Below are 20,784 nucleotides of genomic sequence, written 5' to 3'. Positions count from 1 at the left end.
TTCGAGCCCTGCTGCGGACTATATATAACTTTTTTTAAAGAATTCTATTCTGGATTTTTAACTGGAGCTTTTAAGATCCAATGTTTACATTTACCAATATAAAGCATTTAATGACTAACTTCAAAACATGTCAAAATCTGTGAAAAGGCCCCTTTAACATAATATCTACTCCTATAAATATGAGGTCGATATACATGGACTAAACGGTAAATTACGTTCTAATTATTTGGACTATAATGATATCAACTACTTAAATAGAAAGAAGACAGAATTCATACAAACCAATAATTTGAGTAAAGAGTTTGTAATCAATGTTGTATTTCAGGACAGCTTGGTGATATGCAAATCTCATATGGCATGGTGATATCGGGTATCATAGCCATTCAATAAGTCGCAAAATGCTCGAACAAAATTTATAAAGCAAAATGTGACTTAAATTGATAACTATAAATTCCAGTATCATCAGTATGCCAGTTTTGCCTTGTCAAGCTGTCGAGATCCAGAAAGTGCTTCATTCACATTGAATATATCCTTCGAATTCCATTTATTGTTGCATTACTAAATAGCGAAACAAGCCGATTTAAGCTGTAAGAAAGTTTTGACACGAGTGTTATCAAGTCTCTCATGGGCCAAGCCATTGTTGTAGAAAGTGATCCATTCACATCGAATATATCCTTCGAATTCCATACATTGTTGTCATTAACGGAGATTTAGTGACTAAATAATTCATATATCATAAATGACAGCTTCTAAATAGCGAAACAAGCCAATTTATGCAGTAAGAAAGTTTTGACTCGAGACTCTCATGGGGGCGTCCAATCTTTTAATAATAATTCTTGCTTTAAGGTACAGCACAAGAGAAAATACATGGATCAGATGAACTTCTTCAGCAAGGTAAGAAGGCCAACTTGTGCAGGGTACCTTGTCTAAAAGTCCATACATCATGAGGTAACATCTCCCTTTTGCTCCATTTTTGGCAGCCGATGCGCACACATTCCTTAGGATCTTCTGTTCAACGTAAATTCTGCCTTGGGGCAAGAGTTTAACCTTCAAAATTAAAATATAAAAGTACTCATTAAGTATGAGGGAAAGCAATCTGTTTAGTGTCATGACCAGAAATAGCTTTAAAAAAATTAAGATGACAATAACCATAAAACCCAGCCATTATAATTCACTTTACACAACATTTACACCTTTTCATTTGTATGTTTACATATTTGTGTTTCAAAATGTGTCTTTTTCCCTTAAAATTGCAATATCACATAAGAGAATCTGCCATAGCTATCTTATATCTGAAAAAAGCTTAACATTAAGTGGCAGATTTGTTGTTATTAATAAATAAATTTAAGTATTAATCATATTGCCATTTTATTAGGTCACTGTTTTTTTAGCAATTAATCATTACAGCCTTGTTTGATTTGTAAGATACACACATACAACTTTGACTGCATTATGTCTTTTACGTAATGTGAACATACTGCAAAGCTATCTGGCTTGAGCATTCATTTAAAATGTAAACCACCTGCCAAAACCTGTTAAAGTATTTTCCATGCTTAAAAAATTCTATGTTCCACTTTCCATGTTATTTGCAAATATTGTCCATGGTTATCTAGCCTAAATCCAGCGTTTTCCATTCCTTTTCCATGCTTTTCCATCCATTGCTGGAAAATGCTGGAAAAAAAGTCCACATTTCATGGACATTTCAAGAACAAAACCCTGGAAACCCCTGGAAACTGTTTCAAATTCCAGGGATTTCCATGGAATTCCATGTTCTACCATGGATTTCCAGCCTAAGTTCCATGATTACCCTGGACAATGTACACCCGCCCTGCCAGAATGCCTTTTTTTGTGGGGGATTGGGCTGATAAGCCAATACCAAGAAAGAAGAGCTGTCTCATGCATACTCAGGCTGTCAAGCGATCATTTTATAATTTTCCTACTTTTTCCTACTTTTTCATCAGGATCCTACTTTTTCCTATTTTTTTTACCATATCTTCCTACTATTCCTTCTTTTTCATTTTCAATGGAGACAAAAATATTTTTTTAAGAGTTTATTTCGTAAACTTTCAGGATGAATGAATCTATGTCATGACTAACATAATATTGTGTATCGCTTCGTGTGTTGTGTGTAGCCCTTGATGAAAGAAGGGCAATTAGATGGCACCATCTGGATTCTGTAGCCTGCTCACTTGAACTCATTTTGTTTTAAATATAACCTTAAAGAAAACTAATCAGTCATCTGGCGGCCATCCATTTTGAACTTGGTCAAAATATCGTAGCCTGTGCCTGTTTGAATAGTTTACATAATTCTACTCATTACTCTGGTGACTAATATTTTTAACACTTTTTACACTGATTTAAATTTACCTAGATATTGTCAGGATTCTGGCCAGGTTTAATCAAGAATAAGTTACACATTTGGCTTCCAGAGCAGTATCAAGGTTTCTTATTTTACTGGGTGACCTATATTGTGTTATTGGTGAACACAAAGCATTGTTAAAATTCAAATGTTGTGCTCCAAAATATAAAAAGCTTTTTGTGCCTGCTCTGTATTATTTTAGGGCATTATTGTCCGGAACTGGCATCAATTGTCCAGTAGATATATTATGCACACTTTCAACTTCAACACTAACAACATGTGAGAAAACATTCTGTACTTGACAGTGACATTAGAAATATGACAATATTACCATTAATATGACTTTCAGAAAAATGAACACTTTAGTAACATTAAACAAGGCAGACAACTCATATAGTGTACAGTTAGCTGCCATGTAGAGAATGAACATTATGGATTGTGTGCTATCTTCAACTGTATTTTTCCTGATCATAGTAGTGATATATTCCACTCTTTCTAGTAAAGAAGGTTTACCAAAATATGTGCACACATTTATGCCAGTATCCGACAACTGCTGTACCTCAATCAGAAGTAGGGGTGGAACAGTGGAATAGCTGTAAAAATTAGTTCATTACCAATCCCCACAAACGTTATATAACAGGGTTGTGAATCAAAATCTCAATCCGTATAATTTCAGTCCAGCACTCTACCTACTAAGCTAGCTTGCACTGAGTCTGCCTTTTTTGATGACCTAGTCTAAAACAAAAATATCATTTTAATCTATTCCAATTCATTATGTAATAAAATTGAAACTTCACTCTTGCACCTGATTTACCTTCTGCATGCCACTTTGTCAAAGGGAAAAGGCAGTTCAGTTTTAAGAACTGTTTTCAACACATTTTATTTTAAGATTGCAGACAAGTACACATACATTATATAATGAATTTTGACAATATTGTTTTGCAATCAGACACAGGAACACGTCAACAGAGAACATCCAATGCATCCAACCCATGCCTAAAGTTATCTATAATAGAATAGTATAAATCTAACCGTAACCATAGACAAAGCATATAAGTTAGTGCAGTTTCTTGTACAATTTACAATTACATGTAGTTGTGTGTTGACAAAACATGAAGAGATACAAAAAAAGAAGAAAAAAATATTCAAGTGTGTATAGATAACAAAACATTTGTTTATTGTAATAACAGATGAAACAAGGGACAAAATTGTCACAAAACCAGGTTTTCAATTTGAAAAAAAAGTCGGATAAAAAAAGACATTCCAAAATGTGCATCGTTACTGATTGTTTTTAGTTTACCCCCTTGTGTCAAATTCAATTTACCGGTATTTTTAGTCATGGCGACCTTGACCTTGGAGATATCGAAGTATTGAGTAACTTTAGAATCTCAATTTGAATAGCATAGTTATGGCCCGGACAAGATCATTTGTGGCCAGTTTGACATTTGAACTCAAAGTGTGACCTTGACATTGGAGATATCGACGTAATTCTTTCGCATGACACACCGTCCAATGATGGTAAACAAATGTGCCAAATGATTTTAAAATCTCACAATGAAGGACATAGTTACGGCTCTGACAAGCTCCTTCCGTCCGCCCGCCGACATTCACCAAACTAATAACCAGTTTTTTCCTTTGGAAAACCTGGTTAAAACATTTATATCAATTCCATATTTCTTTTAAAATAAATAACTATTGTTTCCTTTTACACCAATTCATCACAGTGCAAGGTATACAGATCACAGTTTTGGCAGAAATCATTTTGAACGAGCTTGGCAAATACATGCAATCAAAGGTCCAGGGACACAGATGTACGCTCATGCAGAGATCTCTTATGTATTAATTGTTTTATAGTATTCGTTTTGTTTTGCACTTTGATCTTTTGCAGACCGGACAAGAGCAGTTGTATTACCGAAACAGATGAATTGCACTCATGGTAAAAATTGTTTATTCTAATAAAATCTACACTGTAACTCCAATATAACGCGGTTGACGGGGTCTAAACCACGCGACAGCGTTACATGTATGAACGGACAGCGTTATAAGTTTTGAACTCATTTATTGCAGGTGCTATAGTATTGTCTATAATATTCCCTGTTTGTTGTCATGCTGTGTTGTCATTCGTCAATACATGCATATAAACCGAATCGTTTTGATAACAGTATACATTCTGCTTTCCTAATGTGCACATTTATCCGATAATCCAACAAAATTACAACATCACAATGATACGCATACGCCATTTGTCAGAAGTGTAAAGAGTACTGTGCATTATGGGGCAGACCTCTCATTGGACGAGCAAATTTAAATTTAGATTGAATAGAATACGATACATGTACAAAGAAATGTTATATTGCGTCATACCAATCATGTAAAACATGTGCTTCCCGAGGACTTTCTGATTATTGAATTAATTTCTCATACACATACTGACAAATTAAATGCCTTAATACTAGAATGATAATAAAATGTCAGAAAAACGTGTTTAATACTGTGCGCAGTATATTTAACAGTTGCTCCTTTAATATAGACAAACTGCAATCATATCAATTTAAGTAAGAATGTTTTAATCGTTTTGAATAACTTTAATTTGATAATTATTCTGCTTGCACTTAAATTATTGAAATTAGCACACCAAACCACTCTGATAGAAAAAACATGTAATAAACACTGAGACGCGTGCTTTTCACACCTTTATAGACATTACACAACATATAACACCAATTAGCTGTCGGTGTCGTTTAACCTGTCTGCGATTAAAATCAATCCAGGTCCATTCGCCCTAATGTCAGTTCGTCCTTATTCCTATTCGCCCTAAATCCTGTTCGCCCTGGGTCCGTTCGCCCTTAATTTGATTATCAAAGCATGGAAGCAATAAATATAACAAAATGTGTTATCTTTTTAACATTTTATTGTTACCTACACCATTTATTGAGTATATAAATATATATATATATAAATATATACACATGCACATAACTATTACAGAGATGAACATGAAACAAATCAATAAAGAATATATACATGTAGAATATTACAATGAACATATTACACCTTTACATTAATCAATACATGCATATAGATCATACAAATATGCACATGATAAAAATACAGTGTACAGTACAACAATAAAGAATAAAGTATAATACAATGAACACAGTATGTAACACACACGTCCTATCTTGTGACTCTGAGGGTCCATTTAAGTCAGACACAGCCTTCAAAAAGGTGGAAGTGGACACTTCAGCATTGGAACACCTTGCCCAGTATTCTTCAAGTCGTGCGTTGACGGTGGATGAACGCTGTTCGCACTCCAGGTCCGAAGACTGCGAACAATCAATTGTATATTGTTTTTATTGAAATTCAATGATGATTATATGAATATACGAAAACAGTATGTATTCAATATGTAAATAACAAATAGATATCGAAAATACATAACCAATTCTATTTTATTAGTTTTAATAGAAGTCTATTAATTCAAGAACCCTAATTCAAACTATGAAACAAATAAATACTACCGAAAACAGATACCGAAAAGAGCATAGCAAATTAAATGGGTGTCATAATTGATTGCTTTAATATATAAGTTTCCAAAGTCGGCAATATTTGATTAACGTAGTTCTTATTTTTATATAGATATTTGCATTTTTTTAAATAATTTCAAATGATTTAATTTTTACAGAAAGTTACTTTAAAATAAACAAAATATGCTACCTATGAATTCTTTGTTTGTTCGTCTGTCGTTGTCTAACACCTTCAATTGTTTGTATAATATAGGTTTGCACTACGTTTATTGGAGTGTAAATTATTTGTCATACGTGTGAAACCATTGTTAAATACCGGCATACCTGGTTTTTAACTCAATCATGCAAATGTAATGGCGATTGCCCTAAGGGGAATAATTAATAAACTTGCCAGGTTTTATAACTTTAATCTGGTCATGAAAATGCGTGCAAGAAAAATTTAATACGATGTTTCATTTAAATACGTACTGAAGTTAGCATTCATTAAATCGTAGTTTAACGCAACTATCACGATGTAAAGGTGGGAAATCTAACTGTTTTCGGTAAATTTGCTGTTTTTGCGAAAACACTATATGCTGTTTTTGCGAAAACAGTATATACTGTTTTCGGTATCTAGTCAAACCCGTTCCAAATAGTTGATTATAAATGCTAATAGCTAGTAAAAATGATAAAATAATAATAATTAATTAGTCATATTTTATTGTAGATGTATGTATTAAATACATTTGAAAAAATAAATTTAACGAAAGCTAAATAATTAGATTACGGGAATAAACCCCCTTCGGAAGAAACCCCCTTCCCTAAAAACGGCATAGCGGAAGAAACCCCCTTTCACACTGTGCATACGCGGAAGAAACCCCCTCGCTAGTTTTGCATAGGCGGAACAAACCCCCTTCGAGTTTTCAGACAGGCGGAATAAACCCCCTTTGTGTTTTCAGACAGGCGGAATAAACCCCCTTCCTAAGTGTTAAGTCTTTCCCGCAGATGAAGTAAAATCCCGACTCGAACGATTTCCCAATACATCCGTTTCAACCCGACTCTATTACTGCAGGCTTGTTACTTTTCAAGTTTATATTCATTTCCCGATAATCCCGTTTATAACATTTTTGCAGCACTTTCTGGTAAATATTAACGATAAAAGCTCTCAATAATTTCTTTAAAACAAACATTGCCATTTTTTTCTCTTGTATCAAATAAATTTCGGCATAAGTGACTATTTATAGACTTGATGAAATATTCACTCCGAAGTTGTGTGCTTGTTACAACGCTCAATACACCCACGCTTTCTATGCTGCATTTTTTTTTCATAACTTTTTATTGAGAAAAAGAGTCAACACAAAATAGAATTTACACTGCAAAAATATTTCAACGTTGCGGTAACATTTACATTCGGAAGTGTGTTTCGTATTAAAAACGCGTTAACACCAACTTACGGGAGTGTGTTTGGGATTTACAGTAAAGAAATGTACCGGCCGTTTGTTCACAAGTTGTTAATGAAGTTGTTAATGATACACAATGAATATTCAATCTATGAAACCTCAAACATCGTTATCGTGATAATTGAATGAAGGTGCGAAAATCTGATTAAAGGAGTGTACCGGCCGTTTGTTCACAAGCTGTGAAGAATTAATCAAGATTTACAAAGATCTCAAACAAGCATATATTAAAAAGCAATAAACATTTTGTTGTTGAAAAAAGACACGCATTTATTAACGATCCACAGGCATATATTTACATTTATTTACAAAGATCAAATCATTCCCTAAAACCACACAATTATAGCCGAATGCTAAAGACGATGGCCTTCAGGAACTCACGGATGGTCTTCTCACCAGTGCTGTATTGTTGACACAAAGTCAACAGCGTTGTCTGGTGAGCCGTCCTGATTTTCCTTTTCTGTCTGGATGGCTGCTGACCTCTCGCATGTAGCATTACATCAGCCTCCACCATCGCCGCATCGCCTTCTATACACTTGATGGCTGTAATAGAAAAGAACATAAACATGATAAATAATTTTTTGAGACTTATACGAGAGAAAAAATTATATAAAAATATTTAACATATTAATGTAAACTTATCAAAACATGAGCGATTTATGATTTCTGTAAATATATATGAAATATCGATAATGAAAATCAAATATGTACATATTTCGTACCTGTCCAGATTGACAGGTTTTTGTGGCCAACCAACTTGCCGAAACCGTTGTTCCACCCTTCACATACGTTGTTCGTCCTCTCCCGACCGGCCATCGCACTGTCGTGTACATTCCACACTGCAGGCTGGAATCTCGGCGCTGTACTCCGGAACTTCATTCGGTTGTCAGACATCACCATTCTGAAAATAAAAGCAAATGTTATTTGTAACAAATCAAATCAATATCATTTGTCCGAGCCTTTAAAAAAATGTTAATATCACTTATATCTCGGCCTTAAATAGCGATACTAAGATGTGACGAATTGGAATTTTATGCAAAATGAATATTATATAAACATAATCGCAATACATGGGTTTTGTAGAAAAAGACTCTTTGATTTTTGAGTATAAGTGCATGGTATAATATTACTTACCTCCAGATCAGTGGTAGCAATAGCACGGCATTTCTGTGAATCCCATTGGTCACACTCCCAACGCTGGCTAACCGCTGACTTTGCTTTCTTCGTGTAGCAGTACCCTGGTAACACAACTTCCCCCACCCTTGTTGTTCTTGATGATCTCCATTATTGATATATTCGAGATACCAACGATGTGTATATACAGTTTTTTTAATTACATTTGCTCGATTAATTGGTATGTATATAAAAAACTGTACAATATATATGCATACCAATTAATCGAGCAAATGTAATTAAAAAAAACGGTACATAACTTCACACGAGCCGCAAAGGCGCCGATCATGACACAACGTCTCATCATTATCTACAATAGCCAGTACATTAAAGGACCTTTTATATAATTAAATGAAGGTGCGAAAATCTATTTCCAAACTGTTATGTGCTGAGTAAAGAGGTGTACCGGCCGTATGTTCAAAAGTTGTTAATGATGGGATGCTCGTGTGAATTTGTCTTGCACTCCTTTCAGTGAGATTATACCATTTTATATGCGTTAACTTGTACTAGATTGATAAAAATAAAAAAAACACAAAACTAGCGCCCAGAGCCGATAGTGACGAAGATATTTCGTACATATTTTCCTACGATAACCGAAGCATTCGTCTTTAAAAAAAATTTGAATCATGCAATAAAACATGCTTCCCGGGAACTTTCTGAAAATGAAAGTGAATTTCTGTTAACAATTACCGTGCGTTTGAATGTAACTAAATCGTCTAGAAGGGGGTTTGTTCCGCTATGAAAGGGGGTTTCTTCCGCCTATGCAAAACTAGCGAGGAGGTTTCTTCCGCCTATGCAAAACTAGCGAGGGGGTTTCTTCCGCGTATGCAAACTATGAAAGGGGGTTTCTTCCGCCCTGCCGTTTTTAGCGAAGGGAGTTTCTTCCGGAGGGGGTTTCTTCCGTACACCAAATGATTATAATACACATATTATTTTACAAAGATTTATAAATATATACAGCTTGTATATAAAATAATAATTGATGCACTTTATATATTGTGTACATTAAACTTTATAATATACATTCTTAACAGTTCCAAATAGTTTATTATAAGTAAACATAAAAAACGGCGTTCTTTATATTGTAAGCGTGCTTGTAACAAAGGCCAGTAATTTTCACTAAGTGCTTCTTATATAAGTTAATTACGGTACACACTTGCTTACATGTGTGAAAAATCAACTGTTTATCAGGGTTGGCATATTGACTGGTCAATTGAGTATTGACCGGGCCGGCGGTCAATACCCGGTTAAAACCGGCATACATGCCATACGTCCCGGATCGTCCGGGATAGTCCCGGAAATGCATACCCTGTCCCGCAGTCCCGGAAATTTGTCAAATGTCCCGGTTTTCAGTAAAACCTGTATGTTCCATATCTTAGCATGCAAATCTGTACTTGCCACTGATATTGCCTCATCTCCAAAGCAATGCCTGTCCGCTTAGGGAGGCGGAAGACTACAACAGGCGAGGCATGGTCAGGGGTGATAACCCCAAAAAAGGGTTAGGGTAAGGGTTAGGGGTCGGGTTAGGGTAAGGGTTGGGTTTAGGCTAACCTAAACCCTAACCCGACCCCTAACGCTAACCCTAACCCTCTAACCCCCCTTACGCAATACCATACCATGCCTCGCCCGTTGTCGTTTTCCGCCTCCCATCCGATTAGGCAAAAACACTACGTGTCAAAATCGATCAGTTAACGGGGGGTCCTATTATCTTGTCGATTGTCTCGAAATCACAGTCAAACAAAAGGGGTTAATTCATTGTGAATTGGCTTGCTCAAATTTGATGGCTGTGTAGTTTTAATGGATTACGCGATGCACATTCATGAATAAATCCAGTTTCACCCGGATTTTCGCGGTGTCAGATTCATTCACACTCATATTGCGACAAACATCACTTTACGCTCAGCGCATACAATGTATCTGTTTTACGTCATAGCTTGCACCGCGCGCGCCACCCATGACAACGTCTGAATTCATCACCCGTGTTACACGCAGTCCACGTTTTAAGTGTAATCAGTGACTGAAAATTAAATCAACACTGAACTATCTCATGTTTATATACATGTGCTCTTTTCAAACACGCAAAACACGTGGCTTGTATCTAGAAACGGATGTAGAAATGTTTAATTTGTCAATTGTTTAAGCAATTTACGTATTAATTATAATTTATTCTTCATGTTGAAATAATGTTTTTTTTGTGCATTGATCTTAAATGGATGTTAAATTTGTTTATTCCAGGTAAGATACATAAGTAATTTAACTAATTGGATATCGCGAAATGAATGCGTACCAAAAAAACATGTATGACTTCATATATCGGCAAATGTCCCGGAAAATTTAGCACAATGTCCCGGATCGGTCTGAATATTTATGGCATGTATGAAACCGGTCAATACTGGTCATTACTGGTCAATACTGGTTGATTGAAAATTAAAGCATTTAAACATGACAAGGAAGAATTTAAGCTATTCTATATTAAATCAATAATTATTCTGTAATTGATAAACTTTTCATGAGTTATTTAATGTAAAAAAATCTGTAAAGCTTTAAAAAATTACTTCTTTATCATTTATGGAAACGGCCTCAAATACAAAAGAACTTAGGCAATATCTTTATCTCAGTGTATCACATCTAGTTGTTGCATTCATAATCCGCAAAATTTACTCAAAATAGCAAACTGTGAATCTGCAACTTCTTTTAGTTTTTAAGTAGTTTAATCACAGAATCAATTAAAAACAAATAAACGCCGACAAAAGGATTTGCTTCACACAATGTTGCTTTCATTAATCCGAAAAAATCACTCAATGCTGACAACATTTGTTCAAAATATCATACTGTGAATCGGCAGCATATAAAAAGCAATCTGTTTGTGTAAAGGCACACACGTGTCTACAATGTTGGTTTTTGTTTATCAATTGATTATGCTTATTTGTCAATGTATGTAACATTATACTGTCTAGACTTCATAATACTTGTTATAAAACGAAATAAAGAATGTCTTGGGAAGCCTGTGGCCGCCTCTGTTATGTTTGCGATGATGACTAAAAAAGAAACATGACTTTGATGTTCTTAATGCACTGGTCGGCGCACAATTTGATATTTTATATATTTTATATAAACAACCTACTTGTTATTCATACTAAGTAATCATGAATATCGTAGTACTAAGTAATAATACAAATCTTAGTTCAAGCATATATAATTGACGTCAAATGGGTGTAAAATAACAACATTTTAATTCGGAAATATTTTAATTAGTCAATATATAGTGTAATGTTACCTACTGAAGTGAAGTCACTATTACAAAAAATAAATATCTCGGATAACCGACAACAAAATACAGATGTCGGAAATGACATTCGGAAATTACCGATTTCGGATTAAAAATTCATAAATAAGTGTTGATAGTTGAATTAGTGGCTCGGATTTCACGGGAGGGATTTTGTCCGGTCCCGTTTTTTCATGGGAGGGTTTTTGTCCTCCCCCGTTTTTTCATGGGAGGGTTTTTGTCCGTCCCCGTTTATTCATGGGAGGGTTTTCGTCCGGCCCCTTTAAAACTGACGGGAGGGTTTTTATCCGGGAGGGGTTTTGTCTGGCATTCGGCTATTTCATTTCACTCACACAAAAGGAGATAACTTGCTTTTAATTTAATTCAACAAGTTTTAAAAAGCTCCGTTAAATTATGCGCTTTATCTAAGATTTTACAGAAAATAATAGTGATATAAATGTGAAATTTAATGTAAATAATAGAGTATTTGACAGCGGTCATTTTTATACCAATTGACCATGGCAGAACGGATACAGAATTGCGCGTTGATCGCTACAAAAAAATCCGGACTTGAAACAACAAGTGGACCGATGGAAACAAGAGACTACGAGTTAAATAGTGAAAAGGCAATGAAAAAGAAACTCTATGCGACCACAAGGGACCACGCAATTGTCAAGGTGACTGGTGGTGGGCTGAAAATCGAATTTAGTACTGGTATGTATGAACTTTTCAAAAGCTGTGCTGATGAGTTTTACCAGTCTGAAACTTTGAATTTTAAATGTCAAAAAACACCAGTGTATGATAATATTGGTTGTTTAGTGGAAACTAAATACAGGCTATCATCCGGAAGAAATGGTGTGTATACAATTAACTTGTATCACACAAAATGTTCGTGTCTGGTTAATGGGAAAATGGTGAATCAGTTTGCGGAAAGTGACTTATAAGAAATCATACAACTCACTTCAAATAAATTAATATCAGAAAACTTGACCGTCTATGAAGTGAATGCAAAATTTCAAGAAATTCTTCAGGAATGCATGCTAGTGTTAACAAATAAACAAACTGAAGAAAAAGATGTATGTTGTTTGAGACCTGAAATAAATGATTTCAATTTCATGGTAAATACCAAGCAACCTGAACATTTTGAATCGGTGTTAAAAGTTCAACACATGAAAATTGACGCAAGTACTCAAACGGAGAGCATCGGGATTGAATTTGATTTTGAAACACTTTTTTGTTTGATTCAAACAATTCAAAAGTCTGTAAGTGATATGCGCAAAGATGTATGTGAGCACATCTTAAACACCAATAGCAGATTCAATGAGATGAAAGACATTATCCATAGTGTAAAATTAAATAGTACAACGAATTCCCGAGGTACGGACGACAAATGCGATTGTTTACAGGAAAACGTTCAAGACCTGAAGCAAACACTCGACCAATTAAATATATCTGTACAGAAAAAATTTCAATCGCTAGGAGATATACTTAAGGCAAACTCCCTACCAAGTGTTCTTTCCAAAGGTTATATGAATGGCTCTGTAGAAGCAACAAGTAAACGGATGTCCAATGATCCCGTTGAAAATGACACATTACTAGAAACCGAACAAGTGACACTTGAGCCTAGCCCACAAGCGATCTCCAATATGCAAGAAAGTACTGTGCATTTTGAAGATGAAACCAATAAAGGCGAGCAGAGATCGAACATTACGCCACAAACGTCGAAGACGTTACTGATTGGAGATTCAATTTTGAGAGGCATAAATAAGCCAGGATTATGCGAATCTGTGGACACATGCACTTTGCCAGGGAAGACAATGCTGGATATCTGTGAAAAGCTGCGAAAAATGAATATCTCTGACTTATCAAAAATAATAATATTTGCTGGTGGGAATGATGTCTCGAATGGCCAGCCAATTTCAATAATCAAAGATGTAATCTTGCAGACTTCGCAATGCATTCAATATCAAACAAATTGTGAAATATTTATTTGTAAAATAAGTCCTCGACGTGATGTTGATGTACGCGATTTCAACTCAATGCTAGAAGATGTATCAAGCGAACTTCCGGTAAAGCTGATCGATTGTTATAATTGTTTTGTGTACGGAAACGGACAATTGGCGAATCGACTATTCAGACCTGATGGAATTCACCCAAGTAGTTATGGATCAAGTTCACTTGTGGCAGCAATCAATGAAGTAGTTCATATAACTAAGAAAAGAATGCAGCAGCAACAACAACAACATCGTCAACTTGATCAAAATCAGCGGAGGCGTACTTCTAACGGTGACTTCAGAAACGGGCATCGTGAATACCGGAGCACTAAACCGAACTCCCAATACGGGCTTCATGGCTTTAGGAACGGGCATCGTGACTTCCGGAACGGTTATCATGACTTCCGGAAAGGGCATCATGACTTCCGTAATGGGCACCATAACTTCTTCAGGCAGCATGATCTAAGGAACGCACAGCTGGACACCCGGAGTGAATATCAGGATTGTCATAATGAAAATCGTGACTTCCGGTACGTTCGTCGACACGTCAATCATGAAAACAGTCGACACTGCACGAACTGTGGACGTCAAAATCATGTTACACGTGACTGCAGACGTAACCCAAAAGACAATAGGTTACTGATGACAGACGTACTACATCGTTATATAGCATAAATAAATTTGACATTCTTTCGTCGGTATGTAACCAATGTGACTCGCACAAATGTAAGTGTAGTTTAATTATTGCTAATGATGATACAAATCAACAAAAACCACATTGCTTAAGATTGAATAATGTTGTATGTAGCACAATAAATAATTTAGACACTGATATATCATCCCTGGATAGTAACGTTCTTATGGAATCTCACATACAATCTACTTTAAAATGTAACATACATAATGATTATTATATTCCATTTACATATAAAGGTTTGCATATTATGCATTTGAATATCCAACATTTATTGCCTAAATTGGATGAAATTCGTGTTAACTTACACGAAAATAGTTCTTTAGATATAGTAGGCTTTTGTGAAACATTTTTAAATGATAAAGCGGAGATTAATACAATATCCATTTCCGGTTACAGCATTGTAAGACGTGATAGGGCTATTTCTGCTGGAGGCGGAATAATAGTTTATATAAAAGATAGCATCTCTTTTGTACGTAGACATGATTTAGAAAGTGACAATATTGAATCTATTTTGCTACAAATCAACATTGTAAAGTACAAACCATATCTAATTAACTTTGTTTATCGCCCACCAAATAGCCCTCAATCTTGGATTGACTCATTTGAATTACAGATAAATAAGGCAGACATGGAAGATTGTAATATGTATTCAACCGGGGATTTTAATTTTCACTGTTTAAGCCAAAACATATTTAACAATAAGAAATGGGAAAAACTTATCACTGATTTTAATTTAAAACAACACGTGTCTTTTCCAACAAGGGTTACGGAACGTTCATCATCAATATTAGACCATTTGTATTCAAAATATGACAACATTTCTGAGGTAATCATACAAAAAATAGGCATAAGTGACCATTACCCAGTAGTTTTTACATTAAGCGTCAAAGGTAAAATTGTGAAAACAGATGATCATAAAATTATTAAGTACAGATGTTTTAACAAATTTAATGAAATCAATTTTCAAAATGACTTAGCAAATGCTAATTTTGATATGGTTGAAACAATAGAGGATGCTAATGAGGCATTTGAAGTATTTTATAACATATTAAACTCAGTCCTTAATAAGAATGCCCCTATCAAGTATAAAAAAGTGAAGAGATTACAACAACCTGGTTGGTACAACGAAAACGTAAAACAAGCAAGGTCTTTAAGGGATAAATATAAACGTGAATCTAATTGGCCACAATATAAGTTGTGGCGTAATAAATGTAACAGTGCAATCAAAATGGCTAAAAAAGAATACTTTTCGAATGCGGTACAAAACAAAACAAGTGTGAAATCGCCATGGAAAACTATTAAATTAGCATCAAATGAACACACAGAATCCTCTATTTTGCCAAATGTAATAAGGAAGGATGATCAGATAATATCTGGTAAAACAAATGTAGCTAATGCACTTAATGACCACTTTGTTGACATCTCGAAACTTATTAAAAACACTAAATTTGCTGAACACGATTTCCACTCACTGAAAACATATCTAGATGCTAAGCTAGAATCTAAGCATTTCTCTGTTCAGTTTATTACTACATCAGAAGTTAGAACTTTAATTAATCAACTTCATTCAAACAAATCTGCTGGGGCTGATGGTATAGGGCCCAGCATTATTTAACTTTGCAAAGAATTCATTATACAACCAATCACTGCTCTTATAAATAACTGTATACCACATGGAACCTTTCCCGACATGCTTAAAATTGCAAACGTAATACCTTTATACAAGGGTGGATCGTTAGAAGATCCCAATAATTATAGACCAATATCACTTTTACCTACTATATCTAAAATATTTGAAAAGCATATAGCTAAACAATTGCATATATATCTCGAATCTACAGGTCTATTAAACAAAACTCAGTCGGGTTTTCGCAAATATCATTCTTGTCAAACAGCATTGATTAATATAGTTGATTCATGGCTTAAACAAATTGATAATGGAAATCTGGTAGGTACAATTTTCTTGGATTTAAAAAAAGCATTTGATCTTGTGGACAATAGGGTTCTTTTACACAAATTAAAACTTTATCATTTTAATGATAGGTCATGCGACCTATTTTCTTCATATCTCCGCAATCGATTTCAGTTTATAAAAGCAGAAAACACTACCTCTACTTGTAAAAGCATCATTGCTGGTGTTCCCCAAGGATCTATTTTAGGACCTCTTCTATTTCTTATTTACGTTAATGATCTTTCGCTAGATCTTACATGTGATTCTGCTGATGATACAACATTGCACACTGTGGGAACAAATATTCAAACACTTCAAAATAAGCTACAAACAAATCTTTCAATTGTTAATGATTGGTGCCAAACTAATAACATGATTATTAATCCACTAAAAACTTCTTGTATGGTATTAGGGTCAAAACGGAAAGCTCAAAACATAACAGATCTAAAACTTAAAATTTCAGATATGGCGATCAAAACAGTAAATTGTCAAAAACTTCTTGGCCTTTATATTGACAATACTCTATCTTGGAAACTACACATTAACAGCGTTTGTTCAAAAATGTCATCACGAATGTTTCTTTTGCAAAAAATAAAACCATATTTAACCCTTGAAATGCGTAAGCTTTTCTATAATGGTTATATCTCACCTATATCCGACTACGCATGCGTTACCTGGAGTTCAGCGGCCAAAACGGAAATTAATAGAATAGTCAAAATACAAAAGCGTTGTGGTGCACATATTTTAAATAAAAAGTACAACACTAATTCAAAAACACTATTTAAAAATCTAAAATGGTTGACTTTCGAACAGCGTAATCACTATTTCACGTCAGTTATTGTATTAAAAGCATTTCACAATCAAACCCCAACATACATACGTGACCTTTTGACACCTTCACAAAATAATCACTATAACTTGCGAAAAGGGGGATTTAAAGCTAGTGCGAATACCCAAAACAAACTATTTCAAACAATCGTATTAATTTTCTAGCAAAACAATTTGGAATTCGTTACCCCAATCTATACGTCAAACAAACAATTAAATTACATTTAAGAAAAAATTAAAAGCTTATCTTTCTTCCACACTTTATGAAATAAACTGAACATGCTTCATGTTGTTTTAGTAAATAACATTAGTTTAATGTTTAAAAACTGTTCTTGCATAAATGGTTATTGTAGTTTTATGTCTGTCATTTGTTTTTAATTATAATATATATCATTATATGTGCATGCATATATGATTCTTTATGTTTTGTTCTTATTGCTCAAGATGAAATAAGATGTATTTGTTGTAAATTGTATCTTGGTAGAAGACCTTGTTGAAAATAAGAAATGTATTATATAATTTGCATATTATGTAATTCCATCTGATGTATTTCTTAACAAGTCTATCTTCTTTAAATAAAGATTTTATTATTATTATTATTATTTACTTCTAACTTGTCTCCTTTCTGTATTAAGAGGGTTTTCATATTTTAAAGTTCAATTGGACTTTAAATAAATAAGCAATCAAAGTTCTTGATTTTGCCAACAAATAATGTTACCAATTGTGGGTCTACTCTAGACTCTTCTTTTCAATTATTTCTTTCTTTTAATAATTCTGTGTTATTATGTTTTTTTTATTTTGATATCAATGGAAAAAAAATTGTTTCACTATTTTGTTCAAAAAGTACTTAAAGAAATCCAGGCAAGAATACAAGTACGGGTTGTGTCAAAAAGGTGCCATTTAAGGCCCTATTATCAGTTTTTGGTTGCCCTTACCTGTATAGGTGAGAAGACTGTGAGAAGACTGTGGGACATGAGGAACAACTAATACAAAGTAATTGACAGGTTCTTGTTGAATCTAGCACAGAATTTTCTGAGCATTCATAATTAATGAGAATTGAAAAAAAAATCAATCAACCAGAAAAATCCAATTGACCAACTTTGAATAATTTGCAAAATTTTGAGAGATTGCCTACAAATTGCATGAACAGGTATAAAATAGTGGGTCTTAATAGCTTAAGACATTATTGCCAACATGTCTGTTTAATTTATACTATCGATATTGTTTAATTAAGCATGGAATATTAATCAAAATTGGGGGTAAAGTTCAATTGACCAGTATTGACCAGTAATGACCACTTTGGGAGTATTGACCGGGACGGTTTTAACCGGTTAAAACCACCAGTTAAAACTGGGGGCGCTAGATTGGTGCCAACCCTGCTGTTTATACCCCAATATGCAACTGATAGTAAAGGGCGAGCGGACCCAGAGAGAACCCGAAACCATTAAAATCGGTTATACGGACAGTTGAATAAAGCGATCTTAATATAATTGCCGTCATCTTTGAATTTGCTGAAAATACACTCAGTTGCATAACATGGATTTGAATCAGAAATGGAAGGTTGGAAAAAAAACGGGATCTAAATACATGTAACCCCGCGTTATATTGGACACAGCGTTTCAACAGAGCGCATAATATTGGAGTTACAGTGTATATTATTATAAAGAATTGTATATTGAATTAATGCAGAAAAGCTAATTGTATTTCACAATCGTATTTTAATCAAGTAAATTAGCATATAATATCATAACCTTATCTTACTTTGTCCAGATCTAAGAATACTTCTTGTTGGTCATACTGGCCATGGCAAAAGTGCAACTGGGAACTCGCTTCTGGGGGCAACAAAAAAAAAAGGATTCAAAGAGGCAAAGAGCAAAAAACCTGTTACGAAGGAGATGGCGAGGCTGGTATGTTATAAACAATATGGCCAGGATTGCCCTTAATTGCATACCTGAGATGACCTCAGGATTACAAATAAATTATTTTTTTTAATTTAAAAGTAGTTGTTTAAATGTTTTAAGTTTTATACAGGCACAAAACAATATTTTATACCCAAAGCCAGTCAAAACAATTTTATGATAATTGTTTATATAACATTTACTGTAAAAAAAAGTTTAAAACATCACAAGCAGGAGTAGTATGATTATATGATCATATCAGACCTGGGCAAATTTTTCATTTTGAAATGAATTGACTTTAACTTGGAATGAGGTCAACACTTACTTTGACAAATCAACAAAATAAACAAGAGGGCCAAGATGGCCCTAGTTCGCTTACCTGAGAGGAGTCAGTTCATTCAATCTTTACCAAACATCAAACTTGACCTAGATATTGTCCAGACAAACATCCTGGTCAAGTTTCATCATTATTGAACCAAAACTCTGGCATATCGAGTGATTTTGTTTTTGTAAGATTTGACAGACATGGTGGCCTATATTTTGAGTTGACCCCCCCTAACCAAACATCAAACTTTGCTTACAAAATTAAATTTTATGACCAAGATCCATACAATCTGAAACAAAATTGTGACCTCTAGAGTGTTAACAAGGATGTTGTTTAATATAATGAAAATTTGGACAATCCAAGGGCAATAATTATGGCATTAATTTTGTGATATATATAAAACCAATCTTTTCACCAAGTTTCATGATAATTGGGCGAAAAATGTGACTTCTAGAGTGTTCACAAGCTTTAATATAAATATAAGAAAACTACCCCCCCCCTGCCGGCCATGTTATTCAACTGACCGGAACCATTTTTCAAACTCAACTCTCATATCAAAGAAACAAATTTTCTTACCAAATTTCATGAAAATTGGGCCAAAATGTGACTTCTACAGCGTTAACATGTTTTCACTATATACATATAGAGAAAATGCAAATGTGACTCTTTCAGTGTTCACAAGTTTTTTTTTTGACGTAGTGACCTAGTTTTTGACCCAGTATGACCCAGTTTCCAACTCGGTCAAGGTATCATTGGGACAAATGTTCTGCCCAAGTTTCATGAAGTGCGGACAATAAATGTGGCCTCTAGAGTGTTCACAAGGAAAATGTTGACGATGGACGCACAACGCACGACGGACAAAAGACGATCACAAAAACTCACCATGAGCACGTTGTGCTCAGGTGAGCTAAACATAAAGAACATTTAAGGGTGAATCATATCACTTAGATGAAGAAAAGTTGTGCTTTTAACTGAGATGGATTGACTGGTCACACCTAATTACTTTTTCTAAAACACTCCTAGCTATTAGACACAGTAAACCAACTGTCTCAAGATCCTTTTTTGCGTGTGGTAATTGAAGATGTAAGCCTAAATCTCATTCGAGAATAATGACTGGTTAACTGAGGAATGGACTATGCTTCTGCAAACCCAATGGAGCCATCCATGATTTTTCATCAAAGTAATTTTTAGGCTCACAATAGTGTATAGTGCTCATGAGTAGCATGAACCAACAAGGGAGGCCACTCGTGATGTCACAAATTAGCAATGTACAAAGTGGTACTTTATTATCTCGCTTAAAATGGGTCAAAATTACGTTTAAAAGCTCTTTT

General features: G+C 34.4%; 1 long non-coding RNA gene across 1 annotated transcript in view; it reads left to right on the top strand.

Annotated features, from left to right (window-relative positions):
• Positions 1-4,315, top strand: part of LOC127860349 (uncharacterized) — a 37,071-nt gene extending 32,756 nt beyond the window's left edge. Inside the window, exons 4-5 of the long non-coding RNA XR_008039721.1 lie at positions 847-894; positions 4,248-4,315. This is a non-coding gene — a long non-coding RNA (uncharacterized LOC127860349). The remainder of the gene's footprint in view (positions 1-846; positions 895-4,247) is intronic.
• Positions 4,316-20,784: the final 16,469 nt, after the last annotated feature.

The sequence above is a fragment of the Dreissena polymorpha genome, chromosome 1 (genome assembly GCF_020536995.1).
Source record: "Dreissena polymorpha isolate Duluth1 chromosome 1, UMN_Dpol_1.0, whole genome shotgun sequence".
In the NCBI taxonomy this organism is placed as follows: Eukaryota; Metazoa; Mollusca; class Bivalvia; order Myida; family Dreissenidae; genus Dreissena; species Dreissena polymorpha.
Note: the sequence above shows the minus strand (reverse complement) of the source record. Positions and strands in the feature narration are given on the sequence as shown.